At 40.0% G+C, this 9,673-nt stretch overlaps 1 protein-coding gene across 1 annotated transcript in view; it reads left to right on the top strand.

Annotated features, from left to right (window-relative positions):
* The first annotated feature begins 2,024 nt into the window (after positions 1-2,024).
* The window catches only part of UBAP1 (ubiquitin associated protein 1), a 35,728-nt gene continuing 28,079 nt past the window's right edge, over positions 2,025-9,673 (top strand). Inside the window, exon 1 of the mRNA XM_019471018.1 lies at positions 2,025-2,050. The gene's annotated coding sequence lies outside the window, so the exon portion shown is untranslated. The remainder of the gene's footprint in view (positions 2,051-9,673) is intronic.

Below are 9,673 nucleotides of genomic sequence, written 5' to 3'. Positions count from 1 at the left end.
TATATTGCTTTTGAAGGTACCGTTTAGTGGAGGTGAGAACCTGCACGGTCAGCTCAGAGAGACGGAGCCCTGGCGTTCTGTCCCGGGCTGGACTCGGGGGGTAGAGGGAGGTCAGGCGAGCAGGGTGACACCCTTCCCTACGCTCTCCTGCTTTCTGGCAGTTTCAGGGACTGCCTCGGCCCAGGGAAAACCTTTCTGCTTAATAACCCGTGATGAATTTGCCTTCTAAGAGCTGACTGCTGTTGAAATCTGAGTAAACGGTTAGCGTCTGTGATATTTGGAAGGAAGCTCCTCCCCACAGTAACTAAATCTTCTGTGAAGAACCGAAACATCTGCTTTTGTTTGGGGGGGGTGCATGTGTGGTTTTTGTCAAGCCTGCCTTCAGGTAATTTGTTAATTCCTGGCTACTGTGTTGTGAAAACCATAGTACTCATCTTCCCTATGCCACTTGTGACTTTAGATTTCTACTGTATTCACTCTTCGGTTGCATCTTCTTGTAGGCTGAAGAGCCGAAGTCTTGTTTACTTCATGGGTTGTAGCCCTCCACATCTCTGTTCATGCTTATTATCTATTTCTGGATCTTTTCCAGTTAGCTGTTCTGCTTTTGAATGGGGAAGGGAATCATATCTTTCTCTGCATTTGAGATGCAAACATGCCATGGAGGTATGCACTGGTGTAAGAATACTTCAGTTTTGTAGTTTCTAACTTCCTGATAATGCCTTGTGTTCTGTTTAGCTCAGTGCTTACTGGAAATAAAACATTTACGTCTATGAAGCTCTTTAGTATAATTCAAGAACTGTCTTCCTGAGTTTTGATAGCTCAAAATCTGTCATTTTAAAGGGAAAGTTAGGATTGCGTTGTTTTTTTAATGACAATTACAATAAATGGAAATGTGTAATCACCTTATCAAGTGTTTTTGTTCCCCACATCACTTAAAAATTCCAAGCAAGTAAAAAAAAAAAAAGTCTTACAGAAATCTTATGATGTTGATGCTGTCTCATTAGAATAGAGATAAGCAGATGGACTCTGGCACTTGGCTGTGCAACTAATATAGCTGTCATCCTAGACTCGGAATTTAAGCACTTTGAGGTGGATATTCCTAAATGACAAGTGAATATTGCCAAATCAAGGAACAACTGAGTTGTGATTGGTGATGTAACTTCAGTGGCTGTGCTACTGATAGAAGGCATGCTGCATCTCACAGCCTGTTACGGGGTTGAGGCTTTTGTGGGAGCTTGGTGAGGGGAATGTTGCTCCAACTGTGATCTAGGGTGTTAAGGAAAAAGAGAAAGAGGCAGTACTGCAATTAGCCAGATCTCTTCCTTGCCCTCCTTCCCTCATCATCCTCGGAGCATGGAACTTTCTGCCCCTGGGCAGGCATTCCTGCAACTGCTGGCTTCCCAGGGCTGACTCTGCGTACCTGGGATCTCTGCTCTGCAACAGCATTTTTCAGGGAAGAGGGGAAAAAAACTGTTTTGGCCTCCTGCTCTCCTTTTCTCCATACAGAACAGAGCTATGTGTGTAGCACTGTACTAGCCACAGGGAAGGGAATGGGGCTGAGATGGTACATGTGATAGCAGTGTAGCAGAGTTGGACCGGTTTATTCAAGGCTGTGTGTAGGATGGCGTTAGGCTGCAGGACCACGGTAGTACTGCTACTTAATTACTTCAGTTTTCTGTACATGTGGAACTGTGATTCAGAAGTGGCAGTGATGCTTTAGATCACCATTGCCACTGGGTGACTTAAACCTTTTAGGCAAAACCTTAATTCTAAGGATAGGGGGAGAGAAAATGTAGTCTTTAGACTTAGCTTTTGCAAGCTCACTGTTTTAGTCTCAGAAACAAAACCGAAAATGATTGCACTTTTCTTATCTCACCAGCTGGATCTGGCCTGCAAGTTTCATACTTCTTTTTTTTTCCCTGTGCGTGCACTGTGGAGCAAAGGAGTCAGGGAAGGAGTTGCTTGTACTAAGATCAGACACTCTGCATAAGTCAAGTGAAGGCTGAAACAGTTACCTGAAACTTCAAAGGGAAAACCAAAGAAATCTCAGGTATAAGATACGTGAATGAATAAATGTTAGTTTTTCTTTAATGACTTGAACTTCAATTTTCAGAATATTTTAAGAGTATACTGATCAGTATAGTGAATATACTGATCAGCTGGGAGACTTATTGTATAGTTTATGTTGATGGAAAAATCTTAATGATGAAAAATCGTCAAAAACACATGGAAGAGCTCCATCTCCTTTGTTCACATGGTGTTTTGCAGTGCCCAATACTTGTTATTGTAGAGACAAAGATCTCTAGCTAACAGAATGGGAGTCAAGTTTCTGGACCAATCCAGCAGACCACCTCATCTAATTTTGCCACACTGGCAGCCAGAGCTGTTTTGGCTGATGCTGATGGCAAAAGTGCTGTAATGCCATGGAAGGCATCACCTTACTCATCCTCCTCCTTTTTAATTGTATAAGCTTATGGTTGCTTCCACAAACTTTAGGGATTGATAATTCAGGACATTCAATATTGTTGTCAGTGTCCAGTCTCTATATCATTTTTGACATCAGCCTGTTCCTGTATTTTACAGTTGGTGCTGCATTGAATATTTTGATAAATTGATCTGTGAGAAATTTAGTTTCGCTTGTTAGACAGAACTTCTATCCAGCCTTCTCTGGCATTTTGTTTCTAACATAATCACTCCCAGTCTTTTCAGTCATAAATTCCAGAGCTTCAGCTGTTGTTTTACAAGGATCTCTACCTAAAGGCATTACTATCTATTTAAAATTGATCAGTGCAATTCAGGTCAATGTCAGAGTAAAGAAGGTCTAGTGGAGCTGTAATTGAAAAGCTCTGGAAGATGTTTTTGAAAACTATTGTTTGAAGGAAAGGCAAAGAAGGGTTGTTTACAAATTATAGATAGCTTCCTTGTTTGAAAAAGTAGGTCTTCTAGGGTGTATCAAAGGTTGGTTTGTCTTCCCTGTATTGTGTCTGCTTGCTCTGATTAGGAAGGCAATGCTATTGATCTTACAGCATGTACCACTCTACAGGCGATCATTGGGATTGCAGTTGATCGATACAAGCCTGAGCTCACAGTTTTTCTGTGTTAACTACTTAGGTAGGTAATCCTTTCTGGTATGCAAGTGTGTTGCTGAATGCTTTGACCCTCTGACTTGGTTTGAATAAGCTCGTGTTCTGTGCCCTCAATGACCTTTTTCAGTCAGCGTAGTCTTGTATTGAAGTCTCTAAGAGAAACTGAGCATTGTTTTTTTTCCCTCTCTTAAATGATCATATTTATTCCAAATCCTTGCTTGCATGGGGAAGGCATTTTCTTAAATATTAAGAAATACTGTCTTTCCTGTGGTTGGGAAATTTTGAAAGAACAGCTTGTATGTCCAGACTTGGTTGTGTTTTTTGTTTTGTCGTCCCCATCTCCCCCCTTTGAAATTTACAAGGTCCTTTCAGACTTCTTTAAGCTTGCAATGTACTTGAAACACAGAAGTATATCAAAAGGGGAACAGAGTATCATTGCTCTGACTTAAGTTTAAATCTTCTTTTCTAGAAGGGAAAGTAGATTGGTTCAAAATCCCATGTTGCATTAGTAGTATTACAGTTTCTAACTAACTGACCAAGTTCAAGTGGAAATTCTGAGCTTGTATTTTCTCAGCTGCATTTTGTGTCAGAAACTATTACACCAGAGTAACATTTTAAGTGGGGAAATCAGAAGAACAGAGTCCTATCCAAGAAGTAGTCAGTTCTTCAGCTGGAAGATGGTCTGAATATGAATATAGTTAAGCTACCTCGCTATTTGCAGTGGGTATCATGGAAACTACTGATGTAGTAAAGAGTTGTGAGCTCCTAGTTAGTCTGGTCTATGTTGCTGGAGATCAGTGTTCATGATCACTATCTACTAGATAGTGTGAAAGATTTTATTTAAGCCCTTTCCTAATGTATAAGTTTGTGCTCGCACCATTTGATATCTCTAGGCTAGAAGCTGATGAAGCCATGACTGAAATGACTGGTGAGATTTATTCCCTGAGTTTGGGAGGCTGGATGTCTAAGTGTATGTGTATTAGCAGTTGTGCTATGTCAAGTGTTAGCACTGTGCTTAATCTAGACATAGAGATGTGCTTATGTGTTCAACTTGATTTGCTTTATCAATTCTGAACTCTAAAACTAGATTCCTAGTTAATAAACACTCTGCAAAGTAATTGTTAAATCATATGTATTTCCTTTTGTGATACAGCAAAGCCTCACTGGGTTCCACCCTAATGACTAATACCATCATGTGGTGTCCTTGCACAGTAACGTATAATAATTTGAAATAGAAATATAGGAGGCACATGTAGTAGGGAAAGGAGCTTATATGAATAAAATTGCCGTTAATCATCTAGAATAGAATTGTGTGTGGCAAAAAGCTTTTCTATCCTTTTATGCTGTCTACCCTCTGAGAAAAGAATGTGTTCTTAATCTTTTAATTAAGTATTAGGTCACCACAAGCAGCCTGTTGCCAGTCTATTTGACTTCTTGGTAGAAAAAAGCTGAAAGGTTATTGAGTTTCATTCTGTGTTTGTAATAGTATAAAAAGAAGGGGGTTTATTGTGCTTTTCAGAAAGTACCTGTAGATTTTTTTTATTGGGAAGAGAGGGAGTGAGTAAATTAATGTATCCCCTAAATGAGGTGTGAGTTGGAGCTTTGCAAACAAAAATGGCTGGAAAAATTATGGTAGTATAAAATAACTTTGCACTCGACGGGGTAATGAACCGTAAAGATTTTGGGGGGCAGGTTTCTATATTACATGCCTCTGAGATTTGTGCGCTCCTTATAGACCTAGATTTGTTAATCAGGCTGTAATTCTATCAGTGGTCATTGGCTGGCAGGGCTCTGTACTGGCAATTACTTTTACAACTAAGCATATAACTATGTGAAGTATCATCTTCTAGATACTATTCTGAGGAATACTTTAAAGAAAATGTTTGGGTAAGAAAAGTCTTTATCAAGTTTTAATCAGCCAAATATTTGTGTTACCATTTTAATCTGAAGAACTGTCACAGACTTTGAGTTGGGGGGGAGATGCATTTCAGGACTCCCGCAGCTGATAAGGAGTCTCATGCTTGCACAAATGCAAAATGCAATTCCTTTAAGCCAGTGAACTGTCTGTGGAAGAACAATTGCTAGATTCTGATTAGTGTCTTAGCAGAGGGCAGTTTTCAAAGTATCTGCAGTTACAGGCTTCCTTCTTGTTTGTAGAAGGGAGTTTAATACATGATTTCTGTTGACTTACCTGGAAATCTTTTGATAGCTGATAAAAAGCTCGTAATGTATTCCTAGACCACTGAGTGCCTGTGCTTAGTAATGTAATGTCTTTGCAAAGAAAATGTAAGTAAAGATGGTAAAAAGCTTGTTGCTTTTAACTAACACTGTTGAATTTTTCTTAATTTGTATGCAAAGGGATAGCTAGCAACTTCAAGTGTGGACATAAATGTAATACTGTTATGTTCTGTAATGTCTTCTACATGAAGATTTTCAACTGGAAAAGCCTTAATAAATACAGCTTAAAGAATCCACCAGCGTATTATGAGATGCAAGATAAATGGAGGTACACAAAGGTGAAGAAGTTGAATGTGGCATGAATGGCTAGGTGGTCTAAGCTCCTTTTGGAGCTGGGGATGGACTCTAGAAATACACATTTGGTTGACAGAATGGCTGTGCCACATCTGTTTGTGTGACATGATAAATGTCATCCTTTTCATACCTGAGCTTCCATATTGCATATGCAAGTAGTATACAGTTCTGAAGGTCTGCCTTTCTCTTGGGATGTTCTGTACGTGTTATGATATTGGACTGATGAAGAAGTTCTGCTTTCTCTGCCCTCTCCCAAGGAGATGAACGCTTGAAATACACCAGTATGTATTGCAGGGATTTAGCTATACACTGGACAAATTGATTCTGCCGAGTAATGTAAAGGTCTTCTCTCTTTCCCTTCAAGTTGGGAGAAAAGTTGCGTATCTATTTTACTACAAGCCTTCTTCGAGGCATAGTTCTCCTGTAATTTGACGTTACTGCAGGATTGTAAATGTGATGCTCCTGTTCTGTCGTTAGGCAGCACTGGATTTATTTGCTAAAGTAAGCTGGATTGAATCACACATGGCTTATAAAAGAGACAGGCTGGAACTGATTCTCAGGTTACAGGAGAAAATCTGATATCTCAGTTGAGGAATGGTCAACACATAGTCTTTCTACTTTCCTTCTTTAAAAAAAAAAAATATTATCTTGCTGCTTTGTCACAGTCATGATGGTCCACTGAGATAGATCTCTGTACTGTTAGCAGTCCCATATTGTTGCCAGTCTGTTAGACATTTGGAGAGGAAAAGCTGTGGGTGTGGCTGTTGGATGGTCATAGGGCAATCTCATTCAGCAACCTACTCTGGTCTAGTCATAAAATAGAAGTAAGGCTAGATTGCTGAAGCTGAGTCAGATCTGTCAAAATGTCCTGACGAGATGAAGCTAATGCATCTCTGAAGGCTGCTTTTGCACATAAAATGAGCAGTTTCTGTTTAGTTATTCATGGCTTTAAGTGTTTCAGGGGTTGCATTCATTACTGTAGCTGCTGAAGAAATTTCTAATAGGCAGGAAAAAAGTTTATACCATGGAACGAGACTGGATATATAATGTATAACAAAATTGCAGACTTAAATGAATTTGAAGTAGTAACTTAGAAATAAAAGTTTGGACTAAATCCAATTTTGTATTGTCAATCCAGAACAACGTCCTTAAGGCTTTTATGGTAAGTTGACAAGCTGAATAGGAGCGATTTGATAGGGAGAATTGGGGGGACAAAGATATTGGTCCAAACTTGAGAGAATGCAGTGAGATTCCTGGGGTAGCTGTGGGTTTGGGATTCAGGAAATACAGGTTCTGTTCTGACTTTATTGCTGGCTGAGCTAGATGACTGTGGGAGAACTGCTTCAGCTTTGTGCCCTGTTCCCCACACCTGCAAAAGAGGGATAGTTTCACTGCTGGTTAAGTGCCTTGAGAGCTGTTTTGAAGTCTCATGCAACATCTAGGTGGTGCTGAGGGTATAAGGGAATTTTGGCAAAACTACTTTCCACTCAGGGGAAAGGTAATAAAAGAAAAGTGTGTGTGTAAGGGTGTTAAATTCCTGGCCATATGAATATCCTGTAGCCTTCTAGATTCCATCTGAAATCAGTGTCTTTCTGTGGCTATGGTTTCTTTTCCATTCTACTTGAGCTTGAAACTCTAGCTCAGTCTTCATACACTCTTATCATTGAGAGGCTTGTAATTGTGTGTGTGTCTGTCACTCCCAGTACCTTGTGAGTTTCTGGATTTTGCTCTGTACATTTGTGATAGAAAGATCATTCTGTGTTTGTAGTGAAGTGCAGGCTTCCAGTCTACACTAGTCCTTAAACTCATCTCCAAACATTAACTACAAGGGTAGGATTGCAGTGCTGGGAGGACAAACTGAATTGTTGTCTTAGAGAGAAAGCAGACCTTTTCAGGTTTTTTAAGTGAGGAAACTTAAATCTTGAAAGTCATTTATATGGAAACAATTAGAATCAAGGTAGGTGGGTGTAGAGGTTATTTTATGATGCTTAGGGATCTACTGAGTTCCTTGTCTGAATGTAGCTGGTGACTGCTGCATAGCAGGGAGGGAGGAGTGACACCTGTGGTACGGAAAGGCTTTCTGAAGCAATATGTAAAGGTGAGCATAGCAACTGGAGCATCCTTGAAAGTTACGTCTCAGGGATTGGGTAGTTGCTCTGCTTTCCTTCTCAGAGGGTGAGGATTGTCTACATGTTTGTGTATCTTCACTGCTAGTAACCTCAGCTGTGGCAGTTGCACACATAGAACGAACCTTGTTTAACAGATGTACTGACTCTCTCTTTGTTTTTTCCCTGTTGCTTGTGGCTCCCATTCCTGAACTTCTCAATCCATTGTTGGACTATAGGCTGAACCATATTTCCGTTTAAGCAGTCCTAAATAGAGGAGCCCTTGCTGTTGGAGAACTCCAAAATCAAGAGATTGCAAGGAAGATGTTTCTGCTCAGGACTGGAGTGTGCTGCCTTCAGATGGTGTAGGCCACTGAAGTGTTCTAATACACAACACAGCAAGCAGCTCATTTACTTACCATACACTGTTTTTGTAATATATCCACTGTAGCTGAGTGCAACCTCAGTTTGACTTCTCCCCACAAAGATAAATTTCTACTTTTCTACGCTAGACAAGCTTGCTCAAGACAACTTAACTTCCTGTGTTCCCAATGAATTCAATTCCAGAATTGTACTCGGTGTGGGTACCACCAGTTTGCCGAGCCTCTTCAGGTGTCTGCTGCTGTTTTCATATGTCAGAGTATTTTTTTTGGTAGTTGATAGTGATACTTCTGTTCCTGTGTGTTTTTAAAGAGCAGGACTTAATCTTTGCTACCAGCTCTGGTCTTCTCTAAAGTTAACAAGACTTTTCAAGAAATAATTAAGGTGTAAGTATTGACTTTAAAACTGTTTCCTGCTCTTTATGCTCCATTATGCACCAGTTCCATGTTTAATTAAAACAAGTGGAACTTGCTCATTTAAAATATGACTTCTGGTAGTGGGATTTAATTCGGCGTTGACTACTGATAGTATTTCCCATCTAGGTCATCTTTTTCATGCAGTCATTCAGTCCTGTTTGGACTGGGTGGAAAAAACATGAAAGCAGGCTTAACTAGTACTGTATCTGGAGATGAAACAAGATTGGTTCTTATTTAGGCATTACTGCAATGGAACCATATTTTTAGTTGCTTGATTCACTTTTTTGTATTTCAGTTTGATTCCTGTGTTCTGTTGAGTTAGTCTGGGAAGGACTGTGTCCCTGCTGAGACCTCAGCTCAGCGAACATATGAAAATAGCTGAAGTGAATGTTCATCTTGGACAGTGATGAGTTTGGTTTTTTTTCCTTGTCTGTTAGTTTTATCCTTCAGTGCAGGAAAACCTGGGATCTTTTCAGACGTGTATTTCTGTATATGCTTATTTTCTTGTCTCAGTCTTGATAAGAAGGGTTGGATGAAGACAGATACCTGTTGGCTTAGTAGGAGTGACAGATGAATTAAGGACAAAATGAGCTAGCATTGAAAGCTGAAACTACCAGTGACACATTGATGGGTGGAAGAAGATGCATAAAACCCCCAAAAAGTCAAGTAAGTGTGTGAAGGTCACCTCTGTAGCACCTAAGATGGAATTCACATTTCTCACATTAGCGCTGTCAAGACAAAGGCAAACCAAGCTTATGAGGTATGTTTTGAAAATCAGGAAGGTTTGAGATGGTGGGAGTTTTATATTGCCACTTCACAGAAAAGCGTTTTGGTGAGCACACTTTTCCAGGTATGCTGCAATCAGCTTTTAGGTGCTTCAGTAGTAGGAAGTTTATAGAACTTCTGCTATCAAGTAGCTCAAAGTGTGTATTTGGTGAAAGAGTAACTTACGGTGAATAGGGGTGTTACCTGGAAAACAGGCAACGCTTGAGAGGTGAAACTGAAAGAGAGTAGATTTAGATTGGACATAAGGAAGAAATTTTTTTACAATGAGGGTGGTGAGACACCGGGGTTGCCCAGAGAAGTTGTGGATGCCCCATCATTGGAAGTGTTCAAAGCCAGGTTGGATGGGACTTTGAGCAACCTGATCTAG

The sequence above is a fragment of the Aptenodytes forsteri genome, unplaced genomic scaffold (genome assembly GCF_000699145.1).
Source record: "Aptenodytes forsteri isolate BGI_AS27 unplaced genomic scaffold, ASM69914v1 Scaffold266, whole genome shotgun sequence".
Classification (NCBI taxonomy): domain Eukaryota; kingdom Metazoa; phylum Chordata; class Aves; order Sphenisciformes; family Spheniscidae; genus Aptenodytes; species Aptenodytes forsteri.
This window is presented reverse-complemented; position numbering and strand designations above follow the sequence as displayed.